This window comes from Xenopus tropicalis, chromosome 4 (genome assembly GCF_000004195.4).
Source record: "Xenopus tropicalis strain Nigerian chromosome 4, UCB_Xtro_10.0, whole genome shotgun sequence".
NCBI lineage: Eukaryota > Metazoa > Chordata > Amphibia > Anura > Pipidae > Xenopus > Xenopus tropicalis.
In genome coordinates, this window is record NC_030680.2 from 32,090,127 (window position 1) to 32,110,847 (window position 20,721).

Consider the following 20,721-nt stretch of genomic DNA (forward strand, 5'->3'; position numbering starts at 1 on the left):
GATAATGAAATCCAGTTTGACCACTCCCCCTTTTTAAACCACACTCATGTTATCACAAGAGCTTTTAAGACAATACCCATATCAATGGTGGTAGCGCAGCAAAACTCCAAATGGTTGGAGCTCACTGTAGGGATATCACCCTTCATTCATATGTGAAAGAATTATATTATGTCATATTAAGACACAACCTTAAGTCCCTATGCCTCCTCTTCCCCTGTGGATAGCACAGCAACCCCCAGCCCATAATTCAGGCAGAGTATGTGCCATACTCTGCCTGCCCTACCTTGCTTGTGTGTGCCATACTCTGCCTGCCCTACCCTGCCTGTGGGTGCCATACTCTGCCTTCCCTACCCTGCCTGTGGGTGCCATACTCTGCCTGCCCTACCTTTCTTGTGTGTGCCATATTCTGCCTGCCCTACCCTGCCTGTGGGTGCCATACTCTGCCTGCCCTACCCTGCCTGTGGGTGCCATACTCTGCCTGCCCTACCTTTCTTGTGTGTGCCATATTCTGCCTGCCCTACCCTGCCTGTGGGTGCCATACTCTGCCTGCCCTACCTTTCTTGTGTGTGCCATATTCTGCCTGCCCTACCCTGCCTGTGGGTGCCATACTCTGCCTGCCCTACCCTGCCTATGTGTGCCATACTCTCTCTGCCCTACCCTGCCTATGTGTGCCATACTCTCTCTGCCCTATGCTGCCTCTGTGTATGGCACATACAGACAGCATACACTGACACAATGCTGGCACTGCTCCTGTCTGAGGTGTGAACAGTAGAACAATGGGGGTGATTACAGCCTGAGGTGTGAACACTGCAGGGGGTGAACAATGCAGAAACTAAAAGGTGTGAACCACACAGGGGATTACATATTTAAACAATACAGGGGGATTACATCCTGAATCTGAGGTGTGAACCATGCAGGGGGCCATTTAATCTCAGTACTGATACAATTTAAAGCTTCCACAAAGGTAAACCATCAAAGCAGCCAGACAGGTGGGGGGCCACACAGAGGGGGGTCGCGGGCCGCCAGGTGGACAGCCCTGCTTTAAGGGGTTGTTCACCTTTAAACTAAGTTAACCTGAAGGTGAACCACCCCTTCAACTCAGAAGCTCCAGTGAGCAAGTATTAACCCTTCTTTTCCCTTAGCCCTCCATAGCACCAGTTAACCCTTCTCTTGCCTGTGCCATCCATAGCACTAATGAACCCTTCTCTTGCCTGGTCTTTGTAGAGCAACAGTTAACCCTTCTTTTGCCTCTTAATCCCTCCATAACACCATTTAATCCTTTTCTTGTGTGAGCCTTCTAGCACCAATATATATACCCTTCTCTTGCCTGTTCCCTGTACAGCACCAGTTAACCCTTTTAACCTAATGCATTAAACTAATGCAAATTGGATTTATTAACCATGCTTATTTAACACCCCACAGACTTGCAAAGATATACCCTCAAACGTCAGATCTATGTCCTAAATGTAACTTAGAAGTAGGCTCGTTCTTCCATGTATTTAGGGAATGCCCAGCCACCCAATGACTATGGTCTGAGATAGGGAAATACATTAATGAAACACTGTCTTTTCCCAACATCCACTCTCCAAAGATATGTTTATTGGGGGTGCTGGAGGACTTGGGGTTATCGGCATACCAACAGCTGTGTTATTTGCAATTGTTATTGCAATTACTATGTAAATAAGCCATACTGTTTAATTGGAAATCGACGGCTGAGGGCTCTGGCACACGGGGAGATTAGTCGCCCGCGGCAAAACTCCCTGTTCGTGGGCGACTAATCTCCCCGAGTTGCCTACCCCTGCCATCCCACCGGCGAACATGTAAGTCGCCGGCGGGATGGCAGACGCGGCGGCGCGATTTTGCGCAAATCGCCGAAAAAGACTCGCGAGTCTTTTCCGGCGACTTACATGTTCGCCTGTGGGATGGCAGGGGTAGGCAACTCGGGGAGATTAGTCGCCCACGAACAGGGAGTTTTGCTGCGGGGGACTAATATCCCCGTGTGCCAGAGCCCTGACTCCTCGCTTACCTTTTGGAAAAAATTAGTAAATGATGTGCTATCCAAACATAAATTGGTCTACATTTCTAGAGGCTGTCCAGCCAAGTTTAATGTGGCGCGGGACACTTGGCTAAATGCACAATCTGGATGAACCTGCCAGGCTCGCTTAAGCTTTTGTATACCTTTTCTCTCTTCCTCTCTTTTACTTTTTTCTGATCTGTTTGTTAAATTGTTAAAACCTTAAAGAAAAACTTAAAAAAAAAAGGTACGATCAATATCCAAACATTTATCGGAAGAAGACTGAAATCTGAATGCGTATGGCCAGCTTAAGGATAAGGCAGAGGGATTCTCTGAATAGGAAAACAATATGCCGACTATGTGTTAAATTAGATAGATATACAAAGAATCTGTATGCTCACATGTACACAGAAGGTCTGTGGGTAGGAGCATGAGTGGCCAAATCTGTCAGCCAGATAATTTTCAAATTAGGCCATGTGTAGCTGCTGTTAGAAATAAAGCATATTTACCCTATTCATGCATAAAAACTCCCTACAGATGAAAGCTGTGCCGAGTCCATCCAGTAACGCAACTATAACGTAATACAAATACACTCTACACAGAGTCCAATCCAATTCATATATAGATAATAGGTAACAATTTAAACACCTCTGACAAGTCAGATAAGGTTATGTACATATAAACCACATTAATCTGCAAAGATAACAGGGAACCATCTGACAGACAAATACAAATCTTTAAATATTTACTGAACGGGGAGCGGAAGCAGAAGATGAGTTGGAAAAGAACTTCTGTATCACCAGTTTGCAAACACAGACAATGCAACATAAAGGCCTAGAATGTGATATAACAGAAAAATCTCTTTAGAACTGTGCTTAGTACAAGGGAATACTATGATATATGATATAGTTATAATTCTACAGGTTATGAGAAAACTGTTGCAGTGTCATTTTTTTACTCTCCATGTACCCTACCACTTGGCCACACCCCTGCTATAGAGATTATAACACAATAGGAGAACTATGGCATCTTAAGCTTGTGGCAAGACTTTAAAAGCAAGAGCTGGTATTATTTGCAAAAAATCTGGAGAAAAAAGGCAAAGGGAGAGCAATTATACATTCACCTCTCTCACTCAGAAACTAAAATCTACATAGAAAATGCAGATTAGATGATACAAATCTGTTGAACTTTTTTTTAAATTAATTTACTGTGTATGTTACCCAGTTATGCCAAGGTTCCCCCAATCTAATGAAAACCCACCTGCTTCACAGTAAGCTGTAATGCTTGTACAGTCCAATATTTGGAACTGTCTCTGGACGGTATGATTATAGAGTGTTCTTTGATCTCCCCACTTTTAGTCACCCTGGGAGGGGGGTCATTGTGTTTGGCAATCAGTATGTGCAGTTTAGGTGCAAATGTGTTGTGTATTAATATGAATACTCTGTGCTGCGGCCCACACTGTGTAAGCAACTTCTGTTGAAAAGAATATGGTATGCATAAGGCTTTATAGTTAGTTCACCAGAACCTTTCTGGTTGCTGCCCTCTTAGCAACCATTTGAACAGGCCCAGACTGGCAATCTGTGGATTCTAGAACATGCCAGAGGGTCTGCTGTAAGATGCCAAACACCAAGGATCCCCAACTTTTTTTTACTTGTGAGCCACAATAAGATGTAAAAAGTGTTGGTGAGCCACACAAGCATGAAAAATGTTCTTTAAGGATGGAAGATAAGGACTGTGATTCGCTATTTGGTAGCCCCATGTAAACTGCTAGCCTGCGGGAGGCTCTGTTTGTAGTAAAACTGTGTTTTTATGCTTCCAAAACTTGTCTCCAAGATAGAGATTTAAAATTAGCACCTACTTTGAGGCCACTGGGAGCAACATCAACTGGTGTGGTGAGCAACATGTTGCTTATGAGCCACCGGTTGGGTATCACTGCCATAGACTGTTTGCGCCTCTGTGTACTGGAAATGCCTGGGCCTATTTTGAATCCCAGTAGTCCTGGGCATCGTGGATCCTTATGGGCCAGTTTCTCCATTCTGCAAGAGAAAACAAACAGTTAAGGAAACAGGCATTTCTGTTAAGCGGCTCAGGAATATCTTAAGAACTGCTGCACACCAGGCTTTTGATTAGCGCTATAATGTGCTGTGGATTGATGAGTGTTACTGCCAATGACGGTAATTAGAAGCAATGCGAGTAGTTCTGGAGCCACGATTATATATGGAAAATTTAGCCATGTATTGTTGACCCTATATGTGGGGGTGACCTATTGCTGGTATTGTTAAGTAACATGCAGAATATCTATGGACTTTTGTTTGCTGTTACCATATTATGTGGTGGATATCAAGCTGGATAGGCAATCTGTGGATTCTGGCAAATGCCAGTGGGGCTGCTGTAAGAAACCATAAACCAGGGGTCCCCGATCTCTTTTACCAGTGACCAACATTTAAATTTTAAAAAGTCGGAGGGCAACACAAGCAGGAAAAATTTCCTAGGGGATGACCAGTAAGGGTTGTGATTAGTTATTTGGTAGCCCAATGTGGACAGGCAGACTACGGGTGGCTCTGTTTGGCAGTGCACATAGTCTTAGTGCACTTACCTGTAAGTCAGAAATTTAAAAATAAACACCTGCTTGGAGGCCACTGGGAGCAACATCAAATGGGTTGGTGAGCAACATGTTGCTCCTGAGCCACTGGTTGGGGATCACTGCCATAGACAGTCACTGTTTAGTGGACTGGTTGGGGCTGCTTGGGCCTCTGTGTATTTGAAATACCAGGGCCTATTTTAAATATCAGTCGAGACCTGGAGGATATATACTGTACATGAACACAGGAGCCCTCTACATCATCCCACCCTACATTGTGTTGTTACGATAACCCTCTGTCCTAGCCAAACCATAGCCAGAAACTCTATTGCAGATACAAAGCAATGCCCCTAGGGCGAAAATCTTAAACTTAATCTTAAATCCCAAGTTGAATTCCAATTTGGACCTCAGTTTGACTCAAGTCACCCCCTCCAAACTGTGAACTGAACCTTAATGTTTTGCATTGCTCCTGCCATTGTTTCTCTACTTGTATGTGGTAAAGAATGATCCCCTATCTATAGCTTCTGTGTGTGTTGAATTTTTATCAGTTGATCAGTAAAATATTTGATGCCAGAGAAGAACAGTAACAAAGAAAAGAGGCTGGTATGTGTTTAGCAGAAGGTGGCAACTCTAAGGCCAAGGGCACACACATGGTGTATCCTCTATCAGCCATGGCTTTTAGCACAGAGCTCAAAAGCAAATCTCTAAATCTCACCACCTCCATCCAGTACAGATTCATCAGATTATTTCTACCTGAAAACCTTTTCACCCTTCTTCTGTCTTTTATTAAAAAGTTTTGTTCTTTATAAACAAAGCTTGTTTTGTAGCCATCGAGTATAAATCACATAAGCTCTTGTGAGCAGGGTCCGCGCCGAAGTTTCTTTATACTTCTCAGTTGTAATAATGTTTGTATCTGTCTGTAAAACGGAGCCATTTTTATTTTTATTGTGCTGGAATCCGGACTTACAGTTAAACGATACCCTTGAGCATTTTAGTTCTCGACCAGAAATATATGAAATAAAATAGTCTACATTTCAAAAACTTTGCAATTGGATAATCCCATACTGAAACACTGCCATTTGAAGAACTAAAGTCTGCCCCTTTACTGCATTGTGAAGAGGGTTGCCAACGTCCTATATTTTTGTTAATTCCCTATCATCCTTTTTGCCAGTCAAGTTGCTGGGCAAACCTTAATTATGAGGCACTGTGGTCCGACCCAAACCAAGGGGCACACATACATGCTCAATACATCAGCCAATGAATAGGCAGAGCCTGTAACAGGAAAAAAACATTTTAGGGGTAAATTACAATTACCCTAGATCCGAGTACTAAGAGTTCTAAGAGGTGCAAACCTTATCTAGTGTATAGTCTGCTTGTGCCACAGTCAGGCCAGCACAGAAGGATGCCCAAGACAAGCCTCTAGCCTCATACACCTACTCCTTCCCCTTCCCGCTCAGCAACTTTCCCCTCACTTCAGCAACTTCCAACTCCTCTCATTCCCTGCCCCCACACAACATTGCTCCCATTTCTGTAACTCTTCCCTCCAATTGGCAAGTCCTCTCTTCCTTCACCACAACCCAGTGCCACAGTGCACAGTAATCAGTAATCTATGGAACCAGCAGAGGTATGTGCCTAGGGTCTTAGTATAACCCTCCCACCATTGCACCTTAGGCAAGTTAGAGAATATGTAGGGGACAGGTGGGGGGATATTTACAAGCCTCCCCTAAACCACGCCTCATGAATACAGTGCTGCTATATTCAGGTAGAGTTGTATTCACAAGAAGAAGACAGGTTTATGCACATTGTTTTGAAGCAAATAGTCCTGCAGCAATTATTTAAAATGCAGGGCAGGACCCAAAGTGCAAAAAAATAAATAAAATGCTAGTTTGCCATTTTTTTGAACTGTGCACTCACCCAAGTAATCCCACTAGAGTTTTCTTAAATAAGGGAAGGAAAGAACCAAAAGATCCTCCAGGGGGTGGTGTTGCACTGAATATGAAGATCAGTCTTAAAATAACCTGTTGAGACTATACGCGGGAAAAATGCCAACATGTTCATCACAAAACTGTCCAGTGTGCTGCCAGCAGAGCTGACACCATAAGACATTTGTATGTGATGCAGCCAAAATAGAGCAGAATACAAAAAAAAAACTCTTAGTGACAGTCTGGCCGCAGGTTCACATTAACAGCCCTTGCCACAATCTGCCTCAATTATTGGTGTTCCTTTAGGAGGCACTCTGCCTCTGTCCTACGAGATACTGTTTGTATACCATATGCAGCAGATTATCAGTTAACCCTTCCATACACTAAGAGCCCAAACCTGCCTTATTTCATTACAGAACCATATGATGGTGGCTTTGCTTCCTGAGACCTTCCCAGAGTCATGAATAACACATCTTATGACTGTCACTGCCTACCAGATGTCTGTAGCTAATGCCTAGATCCTGGGGCCTGGTATATGAATTCAGCATTTCTACTCCCCCGTAATGTTCAGCTAAGCTTTAATTGTTGGGCCAGTCTCCTGTTTCTATTGCAGTCTATATGTATTGAATTTGCAGGTAAGGCATGTAAATGTATAGAGCACCCGTCACTATAAAATGTAAAAAAAAAAAAACTTTTAAACTCTAGTTTTGGTGTTGTTGGGTCCTGTAAATGACTCTTACAATGTTCTTATATAAGGGAATCTGTATCTAGGGTTATGACCATGCAAGATCTTCTGGGTCTAGGCTAATTATTTTGCAGTCAGTAAGATAGGGTAGCCACCTGCCCAGTTTTGACCTGGACAGCCTGGTTTTCAGAAGGACTGTCCAAGTCAAAACTGCCTGTTTGGTTTTCCAGGTGCCAACCCTACAGTAAGAGGTGCTGGTTTGGTATCCATAATATTTACTGGGGTATTATTTGTTGCTATGGATTTTTAATCTACCTGTAGAGTCAGGTCTGGACTGAAATCCAAAATAGGCCCTGGCATTTTTAAGTACACAGAGGCACAAACAGCCCCCCACCGGCCCAATAAATAGTGACTGTCTATGGCATCTTACAGCAGCCCCTCTGGCATTTGCCAGAGCCCACAGATTGCCAGTCTGGGCCTGTGTAGATCCTATGCTGTTGAAAAAATGCTGAATGCTAAAAAAGATACAAATTTTATTAAAAGTAGCTTTTGGAAGAGAGCCCAGAGAGTTAAACAAGGTTCACCTGCACTTAGATACAAATATTTCTCACATTTAATTAAAAAGCTTTTGGCAGAAAGCCCAGAAATCTTAACGAGCTTCACCTGCACCTGCTTCAACAATGATACATTGTTTCTCACATTTAATTAAATAAGTGGGCTTTTGGCAGAGAGCCCAGAAAGTTAACAAGCCCCACCTGCACTGAGATACAATTGTAACTAATAAGCTAAACAGGTCTCTTGGGGGAACTGAGACTTGCTTTTAAAAGGGTAATTTCAGCTTTTTTAGCAAAACTGTAATAGCACCCAAAACCCCCAGAAATGTGTTCAAACTTTAAATAACCTGACAAATTTATTCAACTGGGAGTGGAATTTAGGGGGTGTGGTGGCAACAATGGGCGTGGTCAAAAACATTTTGCCTCTCTTTCCATTTTCAAAATGATGGGAGGTATGGTTTAGGGATTATGGGTAGTGTAGACTGGTGGGGGATTGGCTAAGGGGAGGAAAGAATAGGATAAGCAGGGAGGAGCATAAAGGAAAGGTGCCATTTTACTTCAACAGTGCCCACCCTCCCTCCCTTATTTGAGGAGCAAAAGGGGGTGGTAACAAGGAGGACGTGAATTAGAGGAACATAGTCACAGCCAAGGATTCCATAGCTAAATGAGATTCAGGCGGAAGGTTAGACTTGAGGCTAGGGAATACAGCCATAGGTCGGTGGTAAATGTGGCTATGTGATTAGAGAAAGGGGTTTCTAACCTCAGGGAACTGATTGCAGTGGGGGCAGGTACAGCTTCCACAAATGCAGCCTTCAGCGGCTTATTGTTATTATGTTATTAGGAGATTAGGTTATGTTATATAATGATATTAATATGTTATTGTTAAATGGGGTTGTGTGTAATAATGGCAAATTTTATACCATTGCAAATAAATGGGCTGCAGCCTTTTCTATCCACAAAGGTTGTCATGTGAGTGTATTTGACAGGATCAAAATGAAGGTAAAGGCCTAAAGTCCCCATACACCACAAGATCCGCTCGTTTGGCGATGTCGCCAAGCGAGCGAATCTTCTCCCGATATCGCCCACCCGTAGGGCCCTGAGGCCAAACGATCGAATTATAACAACGGGTATAGGCAAAGTCGGTCCGGGGACCTCATCAACGAGTCGATGCGGTCCCTGATCCGACTAGATTTTCTAACCTGCACGATATCTGCCCGATTTCAGGCCAGATATCGGTCGGGCAGGCCCGTCGGGAGTGCCCATACACGGGCCGATTAGCTGCAGCGGCAGCTAATATCAGCCCGTGTATGGGGACCTTAAGAGTGAAGGATTGTTCAAGAGAACCACAAAATTGACGCTGCCCTTGTCATGTTCACACCTTTTAATTCCTGCAGTGTTCACAAGTCAGGCTCAGAGTATAAGCCCCCATATTGTTCACCTGTTCACACCTCAGACAACTCAGACACAGGCAGAGTATGGCACACACAGACAGCATAGGGCAAATGGACACGGAAGTTGGACAGCATTGTCATACATGATGTGAACCCTGGTGTGATACCAACTGACAGTAGAGCCTCCATTGTTAAAATCAGGGCAACTCTGGTCTCAATTTAAGCCAAGGAGAAATTGTCATGAGCCTTGTCATGAACGAACAAGAAAATGGTTTGAAGGAAGAGAGAGAACAGGAGATATGAATATCCTCATATACCAGGTAAAAATCAGCACTGGATACTGATACCTTCATGAGCATGTAAGTTTTCCTTATAACATCTCAGCTACTCATTCATAGTGCTGAAATGATACCCTGTCTTTCCAAAAGTACCCACTGCATCACAAAAACCCACACCCACCCAGCTTTTATAGCACCTTTGCAATTTAACTCAACCCCTTGTTTCCATCACAGGCCTCCTCCAGCCCTTTACTTGTCCTTTATCACTCACCCAATGTAACAGGAGTCCCTGGGGTCAGACTGGCAGAGACATTTCCCAGTGTCAGGGTGGAATGTGACATGTGATAGGAACAGGGCTGGATTGTGGGAGACTGCTGACCTTGGGCCGCCGGACCCTCGTGTGCCTGCTGTATATATATACATATCAATATATTTTTATTGCAAGACTTTGAAGTAGAAACAGAAGAAGCTGAAAAAATCATTTTCAGACCCGAAAGAACCAAGGGCTGTCACTGCACTATATTAAGTGGTGCATATTTTTAGTATTATTATTATTATTGACAGTAAAATATGAGAACAGAAAATTCCCTATGTATTATATTTGATATATATAAGGGAAAGTTGCTACTTTGCTCCCCTTTGCATAGGCCTTCTTCATTATGTTTTTTCCATAAGCAATTCGGCCCTGTATAATCATATCAAATACCACTTAACAATGTTACTACAGGTATGGGACCTGTTATCCAGAATGCTTGGAACCTTGGGTTTTCTGGATTATGGGTCTTTCTGTAATTTGGATCACCATACTTTAAGTCTACTAAAAATACATTTAATATGAAATAAACCCAATAGGACTGTTTTGCCTCCAATAAGCATTAATTATATCTTAGTTGGGATCAAGTACAGGTACTGTTTTATTATTACAGAGAAAAGGGAATCATTTAACCATGAAATAAACCCAATAGGGCTGTTCTGCCCCCAATAAGGGGTAATTATATCTTAGTTGGGATCAAGTACAGGTACTGTTTTATTATTACAGAGAAAAGGGAATCATTTAACCATGAAATAAACCCAATAGGGCTGTTCTGCCCCCAATAAGGGGTAATTATATCTTAGTTGGGATCAAGTACAGGTACTGTTTTATTATTACAGAGAAAAAGGAAATCATCTTTAAGAATGTGAACAAATCCTTTTACCGCAAACATTGGCACAGTTCCCCCTGCATTAATATATACCGTCGGCTACTAGAGGTAAAGTATCAGCTTCACAACTGAAAAGCTGACGATCCATTCATTTTGTCTGTCTCTCTGTCCCTCGGTTGTTGGTCCTGTGCAATAGGTATTTGTCTCTGGCGCACACTATGGTTTCGGAGTTTTTTTCTAATTAACTCTGAGAGGAATTTTAATAAGTTTTCCTGCAGTTCCACACCTGCTGCTAAATCCACCTGCGGCCAAGTGTTCCATACAAAGCATTTAGCCAGCCCTAATGAATCAGAAACAGGAACTGTTATAATTATACTCCATCAGTTAAAAAGGAAACAGTCTTTTTCTTTCATTGATTTATTTTAATTTCTTATGATTTCTAGTGCTTTTTCCTGCTGCACACATCAGTCATACTCAGGCAGGAGCTAGGGGTAAGCAGAAGAGACACATGCCTAGGGTGCAACACTGGGGGGGCACAGGGCACAAACCTCTTCTGCCAATTTACTCCTAGTTTCAGCCTTTCTGCACCTCCGAAGGCTGTCTGCTTAGGGAGCAGGACAATTCTGGGCCTTACAGGTGACAGGCAGAGGCACAACAGCTTTTTGAACTCTCCCGAGAGGCCCCCATTGCTCCGTATGGGAAAAAAAGTTTAACATTTTGGTGCGGCGGGGCAGCATGCTGCCCCCAAATTTGTGCCTCCCTAGGCTCGGGCCTTTGTGGCCTTTCCACAAATCCGGGCCTGTTGGTACAGAGTTGGACTGGGTTGTGCTGCTCCGGGGGCCTCCTAGGGGCCCTAGTCTCTCCCCTGCAACCTGCCCAACCCCCTACCCCCCGGGTGTGCATACATTATACTTATCTTTAGCATGATCAGGAGGAAGAGATCAGCAGGGGAGCACCAGCAGGGATCAGGTTGGGGGGCAGCAGGGCCCACTGGGTTTTTTTCCTGGTGCTCCGCCAGCCCAGTCCGACCCTCTACAGGTATGGGACCTGTTATCCAAAATGCTTGAGACCTGGGGTTTTCCGGATAAGGAATCTTTCCGTAATCTGGATCTCCTGAAGTCTACTAAAGAATCATTTAAATGTTAAATAGACTTAATGGGATTGTTTTGCCTTTAATAATGATTAATTATATATTAGTTGGGATCAAGTACAAGTTACTATTATATTATTACAGAGAAAAGGGAAAGCATTTTTAAAATGTGAATTATTTGATTAAAATTGACTCTATGTGAGATGGCCTTCCTGTAGATTAGAGCTTTATGGATAACAAGTTTCTGGATAACATATCTCATACATTTACCAGGATATTTCACATAGCTGATACATAATGGAAACAGTTTGTTACACCAGATACAGGTTCTAAATAACGTAATGTATTGACATTGAATGGATATAAACACAACAAAAATGTAATTTCTTAAAAACTATAAAAAAATATGAAAGTAACTCGCTCCCACCTAAATTATTGATTTGAAATAGTACACCCCAAATAAAACTTTATTTCAGTGCTTTTTACACCTTTATTAATATATTGAATTTGTGTTTCCCAATAGCGGTTCAGTAGGCCAGTTCACTTATTCCCTAAAGCTTTACTAAAGCCTTTGGGTATCTACCATATATACTCGAGTATAAGCCGATCCGAATATAAGCCGAGGTACCTAATTTTACCTAAGAAAACTGGAAAAACTTATTGACTCGAGTATAAGCCTAGGGTGGGAAATGCAGCAGCTACTGCTAAGTTTCAATAATCAAAATAAATACCAATAAAATGACATTAAATGAGGCATCAGTGGGGCATATGTTTCTAAATATTTTTTACAAAGAAAAACAGTAAACTAGCTCTGTAAGTGGAGAAAAAGGTCAACAAAAACAATATGGTATCAACAATGATACCTTAAGAGTACTGTCCCCCTTAGCTTAATCAGCAACCAAGCTAAAACACAAAGAGTTAAAATCCTTCAAAACTATGGTTTATATAGAATACAAAGTGCAATGTCTAGTGCAGAATGGGACAGGTGAATGGTAGATGAAGATAAATTTGGGAGCGGGCCAGGGCACTGGAGGGTCTGGTTGCAGTTGACATAATTTGCACACAAATGACAGAAGGTGCTAGTCTGGAGGGACCCATGGCACCCGACTCGAGTATAAGCAGAGGGTCACTTTTTCAGCACATTTTGGGTGCTGAAAAACTAGGCTTATACTCGAGTATACAGTATATAGTATATATGAACCTATAAAATCTGCTGATTGCCCCCTCCAGAGTCGGTGGCTCATTAGCCCCTGTAAAGCAGACCTTAGGATGTCCTGCCAATCAATACCAGGGCAAAAACTAGAATGTGAATGTGGTCTGCCATTACCATGCCTCTGTAGGACCTTATTTTGATCTGATCATTAGTCCAGAGGCCAATGATTGGATTATCCCAATTTGACTCACCGTGTTGGTGGCCATATTGGGTAATGATCTATCCAAAGTGAATGTGGTCTGCTACTGATATGTCCCTGTAGACCCTCATTAGGATCATTTAGCAACCTTGCCAAGCAAGAGGATCTCAGCATGTAAGGCTAGCTTTACAGAGCAACTGTTTTAGTTTGATATTTTAGTTGCTGTGAATGTTGTTGAGGAGAATGCCCAGCGGGGGCTGAAGCTGCTGAAGAGAAATGCCAGCAAATAATGTATCCAATAGTAACAGTTTTAAGTGTCAGGCCAGGGGTCAAAACTGGGGAGTCTGAATATGGGGAGCAAAGACAGGGCACAAACAGGACAAACAGGCAGTGGAGCAAGAACTCAAACACAAAACAGGAGCCATGGACAACGCAATAAAATGAATAATCCAACAGCCCTTTAATTAGACTATTGCCTGAGCTGGATTGAGGGTGTGGGCCAGGAGAAAGAGTCATTCAGTCCCTGACCACATTGCCTCCTATGGCTCAACCTGGAGGTGCAGCAGCCAACACATACCAGGTCACTGGTTCTAAATCAGGGAGTTCCCACCAATACTAGAACAATCTGCTCCTACAGAGGTTTCCAGTTAGTACAATGTACTGTAGACATTTATTCTTCATTCAAGTCCTGTTTCAAAAATCCTCAGGAATGGAAGTCATTTCAGCTATGTATTTACAGGTCATCACCATACACAATATGAATGATTTAAATGTCTTCCATTCCTGTTATTCTTTGAGTACTAATATAAATAAATAATTTTACAGGAATGTGCATGTGAATGTGCTCTACAAATTAGCCTAACCCAAGCTAGGTCTGCATAGTTCATAGATTTGGAGCAACCTCAGATGTGGCCCAAGAAATGTACTTCGATTGATCAAATGCCCTTAGTAGAGTCAGTGGCAGAACTGTCCTCCAAACCTTAGAATATATGACCAATTTTGCACATATATCTTGAAATGCACAACAATAAGTACCTCTATTTGGCTCCTAAGCAGCTGTTGCCTAATTTGTAATGCTAAAAACTGTCAGAATTTAGAAACACAGTGGGTTGTGTACATTAAATAAAGCCCATACCCCCATATATAAGTTTCCCCAGGAGCAGTAACCCATAGCAACCAATAAGATGTTTGCTTTTAAACAGGTGACCAGTAAATGCTACCTGCTGGTTGCTACGGTTACTGCTCCTGGTCAAACTAAGTGCCTTTTATTACATAACCCTGGTTGTATACAAGTAAGGCTGATGCCACACGTGGCGTTTTTACGCTGCATATTTTCTAATTCTCTCAGCGGCTGAAAAATGCATGATATCATCATCCATAGAAATAACTTGAAAAGACTCAAAGCAAACCACACATTGCGTAAATACGCTAGAAAACGCCTTACCACGGATTTTTCAAGCGTTTACCGAAATACACCAGTATTTGCACAGCAAGCTATTCCTATGTTTACACAAAGGCAGCTGCCAGACCTATCGGAAATACGCTGCGTTTTTGTTACTATTTCGCACATTAGCATCATGGAAACGGGATTTGCTATGTCACCAGTACTAGGCTGAAAAACGCCATAGTCAGGGGCTGTGTGGCTTGTGCGGCGTTTTTAGGCTGAGAAAATATGCAGCGTAAAAACTCCCCGTGTGGCATCAGCCTAACCTCTGGCAACCAATCTGCCTTCAAACAAGCAGCAGGTGAATATTACCTGCTGATTGGTTGCAACAAGCAACTTCATATGGTTCAAATATTGTGACTTTTTTACTACTACCCCCACTACTACTTTTTTTACTAACTACCCCCTAGACATCATTTTACAACTATCAATTGTGTGAAATTTTGCAAGCACAAAATCTTTGCATGTGTGAGTACATTGCACAAAATGAACCATGTGCTGCCTACCTGTCATTTCTGGCGTTTGGTGTCAAGATGGTGTCTGCATCCAATACTTTAGGCATAGATACGCTTCATCAATTCATTTCACAACTATAGAAAAATGTAAGGCCAAGGGGATGGTCATCATTTCGGAAAACTCGGTGCCAATGACATTGTATTTCTCATCCAATGTAATTACCCCAAGCTCTCCCATTTTACCAGCCAATCTTGCATTAGTAAAAATATATTATATATGTGTGTTTACTAAAGTGTTTTCATTATGTACATATAAATGCTGTACAGGATGGGTAAAAACACCCTTCTATAAGGTAAGCAAAGCACAGAGAAGTTCCAAAACATGTACAGCTAATTTAGAGAAACAGAAATGCATGTAAACACTGAAATTATAATTTCTTTTGTAAAGGGAGACTTTTGGTATGATTGTATAATTTCATTTAAATAATAATATTTCAGCAAACAATAAGATATGTTTATATTAGATCATAATTTTCCTGGCAATGTAGGAGGAGGAAAAGTGAAACAAAGTGTGATGGTGCCTTTTTGTGTGTTGGCACTGGGTAATACACCCCCCTGGCAGTCATGTATTGTGCAACCACCATGCCCAACACTGTCCAGATGAGTGCCCAGCGCAATATGCAATGCCCAAGACAAGAAAACATATACACAGAGTTTAAATAGTAGATTAATGTTCCATGATATATTTACAGCACAGTAAACTTTTCTAAGCACATACTCACCGGTGTCTTGGGCTATTTTCAGATTCCTGTGCACCTGTGCCAGGGGTGCCCAGGTTAAATATATTTTCATATAAGAGATAAATGCCAGCTCTAGAGTGCTCCAAATGTTTTAAATTGAGATGACATCATAAAAGCTGTAAATAGAATACAAAGTCTTGGAATTAACAAGTGTTTACGCCACCATCTAAGTTTTTAGGGCAGCAAGAGGTGAGGCTTAAGGTGGAAATGCATGGGCAGACTTCAGTGGCCGATTCGGGTCCTTCAGACTGATTCAGCAGCTTATCTGCCTGAGTATGTGCACCCCTGATGTACCTACCCGACCAACATGTGGCCTAAAATTGATCTTGATCAGGCAGGTTTGATTTTCCAGTTGGATCGGGAACCGCTGGGCAGGTCTCAATAATGGGAATTTTAATTACACAGATATGGATTGGAGCAATACTACTGCCAGCACATTTGATGGCAATAGGGACCATTTAATAAACTCTCTGTACTTTATTCAACAGATCTTTTCAACAGACCCAATGACATTCATTTAGAATGGAGGTTTTATCTGAACAGAGAGGCTATTTCACTGGGGGTGCCAATATGTTAGGCATCTCCCAGTGAAATAAATAGTGCTAAGTTTTTTCCCCAGATTGCTGTTCCTTTTTAGATAAAACTATGCCGACCTATTAAAAAATGATCTGAACACCACAACTACATCCCAGGCATCCCTAGGGAAGACTGTCACTTGCACATGAACGTAAGTTAAATGATAGCCCAGCGTTCAGACTGTGGTTCCCATGACTGGTGCAGTTTTCTCTGAAAAGATCACCAACCAGGGGCAAAACTATTTATTTTAAAAAATATATATTTTTCTGTGTAAGTATGCATTTTTTTTTTAGTGAGAACTATGAAGTTGTGGCATCTCTCCCTGAAGCAACTGTACTGACGCATACATGAAATAGTTTTAAATAGGGTTGAATGCTGTTTTAGAAACTGTGAAAATTCAGGGCAAATTTGAAAGGGTTCAGAAAGGGTTTTTTTTTGCCTTCCTCTAGATCAACTAGCAGTTAGGCAGGTTTTCTATAGACAGTGTCGGCCTGGGGTGTCAGGGGCCCAACAGAGCTGTCACCTCAGGGTAAGTCCGACAACTACTGGCCCTTTTTTGAAGTAAGTTTACACCCACTGCTTCCTTTCCATATTTTCTTCTCCTTCACTGAATCTTTTTTAATTTTATTTAACTCTTATTTCCCTGCCTTCCTTTTCTATGCCCTTTGCTCCTCTTTGTCTTTCCATGTATGTCATTCTCTTCCACACACTGCATGGGCCATTCTCCCCATAAACTCAAATGTACGATTCTTTCCACCTTTACCCACTTTTCTTGTTATATTCCTGCAGGAGGAAACTTTGTTCAACTTCAGAAAACAAAGCAACGCGTTTGCCTTCCCACTAGCGATTTACTTTATTGCTGGTGGGAAAACATTTTAGCGAGATTAGTTGCCAAAGGTAGCCGACATTTAACCGCAGGTGACTAATTTCTCTGTGGGCCACTGCCCTTAAGCTGACCTGTGGCCCTGACACTGATAAGTCACTGTGTGACAACTGCGACTCCGTGACTGAATAGTATCAGAGCAGAACTTCAAGATGAAGCTACCGATCCGCTCCATGACTCCAACAGTGTCCAGAGTCCGACTTAATGATTTGTACAAGGTTAACTTATAGCAGTGTGACCCACAACTATTGCACTGGATCAGTCTGTCTGATGAAGAAGGCTAAAAAGGACTTAAACTATACATTACTCGATTTGCCTCCATTATCATGCACTTTACCCTTAGTTCCGGCACTGCCAACCCCAGTCACAAACACCTACTCACTGTGATCAGGCGGTGGGGGAGGAGTGTCCAGAATTCATGAAGAAGCTATGGGCATGGGTCAGCAGTCAGGGTTGGGGCCCACCGGTGTCCCGCCAGCCCAGTCCGACCCTGTATATAAAAATAAAGGGTTGAGATTAATGGACATGTATCTTTATTCAGTCTCATCTGATTGAATTCAATTTGCTCTAATTTCTTGTTTACAATGTTTTCTTCTATTGCTGACAAAAGTAGACTTTGATTTCGGCTAGCAAACATTTACATTGGTCAGGATGATGCAGCACTTTTCTCTACTGGACACACAAAAAACTGATCAAAGGAGCCAGAGTTATGTTAGTGCCATTATTATATGAATTAAAAGAACTAGACCTCTGTCAATTTAGGTCAAAAGACACCTCTACATTTTAATGTAGATGGAACTTGTGTATGAGTTGGGGGTACCCTAAGGGGTACCTTGGGCCCAGTCAGATTTAGCTAAACTCTCATCAACTCCCGGTAGGGCATGTGTTACATGTGACTCTTCTCACTCAGGTGGTCCCTCCCCGATGCTTTTATATTACCTATCAAATCCCCATGTTCCTCTGTGAGGGGGCTGCCATATTTATGCTGCAGAAGTTTATTAGCATTAGCAGCTATAACTGACAGGCCAAAATCTGCCCCATGTGTTCAGTGACGGCAGATCTCATTCATTCCTGTCACTACATACATGGGTGTATGGTTATTGGTGCTGGTTAGATCGGCCTTTCTCCCCCTGGAGTTTTTAATTAGCGGAGTAGATATCCGTTAGCTTAATATGTGCCTTCAACATAACCTGTAGGTCATTACTGAGTTGATTGCAGCACCTCATCCATTTTGACTGGATCACCTGTGTTGAGACTTATGACGGGTAAGTCCTGTATAAAGGGACACATAACATCCCCCAGTGTCCCCTATAAAGACAACCCAAGGCAGGTGAGGTAGGAGATTAACAGAATGTCCTTATATGTGACTACTGTCTAGTATACAAAATGTTCCATCTGTTTCAATCTAAACCCTCACCAGTTGAGTAATCAAAAAGCCTAAAATTCCTCAGGTCATGGGTGAGATTGGGTAAAGAGAAAAAAGCTGCCTTTTCCTGGCCAGAAAGTGACAGTATTGATTCTTAAGACCTTGATAGTTTATTAAAACAGAATAAAGATAAGTGTAAGGAAATGATCTTGACTTGCACATTGAATATTATAATACTTGGCAAAATTATGCCAATTGTAAAGTGATTACTTTACCTCTTACTTATACTTATAGTTTGTCCCTACTAGCTGACTCAGCTCCTGCTTTAAGTGAGCTATATTCTGTCCCTCATACAGATGCTCAAGGACAATTAAATCAGGCCCTGAGCACCATAGTACAAGCCAAGCGAGCGGATCTTCTCCCGATATCCCCACCTACGGCGGCAATGGCACAGTCGGTTCAGGGACCGCATCAACGAGCTGATGCGGTCCCTGATCCGACTGAATCTTTTAACCTGCCCGATCGATATCTGGCCAATTTCAGGCCAGATATTGGTCAGGTATGGCGTCGTTGCTGCCCCTACACGGGCCGATAAGCTGCCGAATCGGTCCGTGTATGGCCACCTTAAAAGGAGTCAAAACATTTTGTTCCATAGGAGATACTGTGGAACTATCCTGCTTCTATTTCTGTTTTATCTACTCTCCACCCTGGTCATTGTCTGCATAAACAGTCTGCCCTGCTGGTTTCTGGCTTTCACAGGGAACAACAGACTAATTATCTTTCTGCTAAAACTCCTGTCACTCTCTCTGACTCTAAAAACGGAAGTTTTACTCTCCTATATGTCTAACATCTTGCACACTGCATTTTCATCTCCCTGACAAATGTGAACCTATTGAATTATATGTCATTCCCATGAGTACTGCTAGACTGCAGTGGCAACCCCACAAGAGGGGTGTTTTAGTGGGACATTTCTCTAGTACATTTTCACCCCTTGAGCAAACGTTCCCTCTGCAGCATATGTGCCTGTGCTACAGCCATAGAGAAATTGTATGCTCGTGTTACTGTCCCTAGTGTAACCATATACACCTCACATAACGTGCCAACACATTACATTTTGTGTCTGCATGTGTAGGGCAATACACAACTGTGCTAATATGAGGCCACATTTATTTTAAAGATGACACCTGCTAATCCCTTTGACAATGTAAAAGATTTACTATTGTTCTTAACTGAGAACCATGGCTGTTTACTAAATGAGCCTCTAGAACAGCCCTTTGGGAATAATTCCAGTTACTGATTTACCATATGTAACAATTTTTATGGTTCCTAAACAGAAATAAATTCTGGCTTTGCTGTTTGCCAAGTAAACATTAACAGTGTTACTAGTACAGGTATGGGATCCGTTATCCAGAAAGCTCCGAATTACGGAAAGCCCATCTCCCATAGACTCCATTTTAATCAAATAAATCAGATTTTTAAAATTGATTTCCTTTTTCTCTGTAATAATAAAACAGTACCTTGTAATTCATCCCAACTAAGGTATAATTACTCCTTATTGGAGGCAAAACAATCCTGTTGGGTTTTATTAATGTTGACTGTAAAGACTCCTTATCCGGAATACCCTTGGTCCCGAGCATTCTGGATAACGGGTCTTATACCTGTACATTCAAAAGATTCAGGTAGCCCACCAACTAATTAATCTCTTTAAGGCACCTGTTGTTATCACAGTTTTCTTTTTTATTACAGGTTGATGATTTGATCCATAGATGAAACTTTACCCACAGCTGGAATCCTCCAATATATGCTGGTCCTTTCCACACTACAAACTGTCGCCTTCTGCTACTCTATTAGAAGGACATTCACATGGATGCTATTGGAGGACTGTTTCCAATCTCTACATGTGGCTTCTTCACATTTTGCCAAATCCCTGCAACAGCTACGAGCTGAGAATCAAAGTTGGGGGTTGTTGGGGACTGTTGGGGATGTTTCTGTATCTCAGTCCATAGTATTTGTACTCTGTATAAGCTATTCAGATGATTGGGAAATGTGGAAAATTGGGAGTAATTTTCTTATAAATCCATATTATTGTTTGTTGCTTTTGTTATCAGCATATACTTACTCATAAGAATATTACTATGTACAATAAGATGCTGTACCTCCTATCATGTTTCAGCAATAATTTGAGTTA

The 20,721-nt window shown here is 42.1% G+C and overlaps 1 long non-coding RNA gene across 1 annotated transcript; it reads right to left on the bottom strand.

Annotated features, from left to right (window-relative positions):
• Nucleotides 1-3,949: 3,949 nt before the first annotated feature.
• On the bottom strand, nt 3,950-17,653 carry LOC116410343. The gene is made up of 4 exons (XR_004222303.1): nt 17,550-17,653; nt 15,691-15,824; nt 14,960-15,043; nt 3,950-4,050 (listed from the first exon to the last, which is right to left on the bottom strand). It is a non-coding gene; the product is annotated as an uncharacterized LOC116410343 (long non-coding RNA).
• Between the last annotated feature and the right edge of the window lie 3,068 nt (nt 17,654-20,721).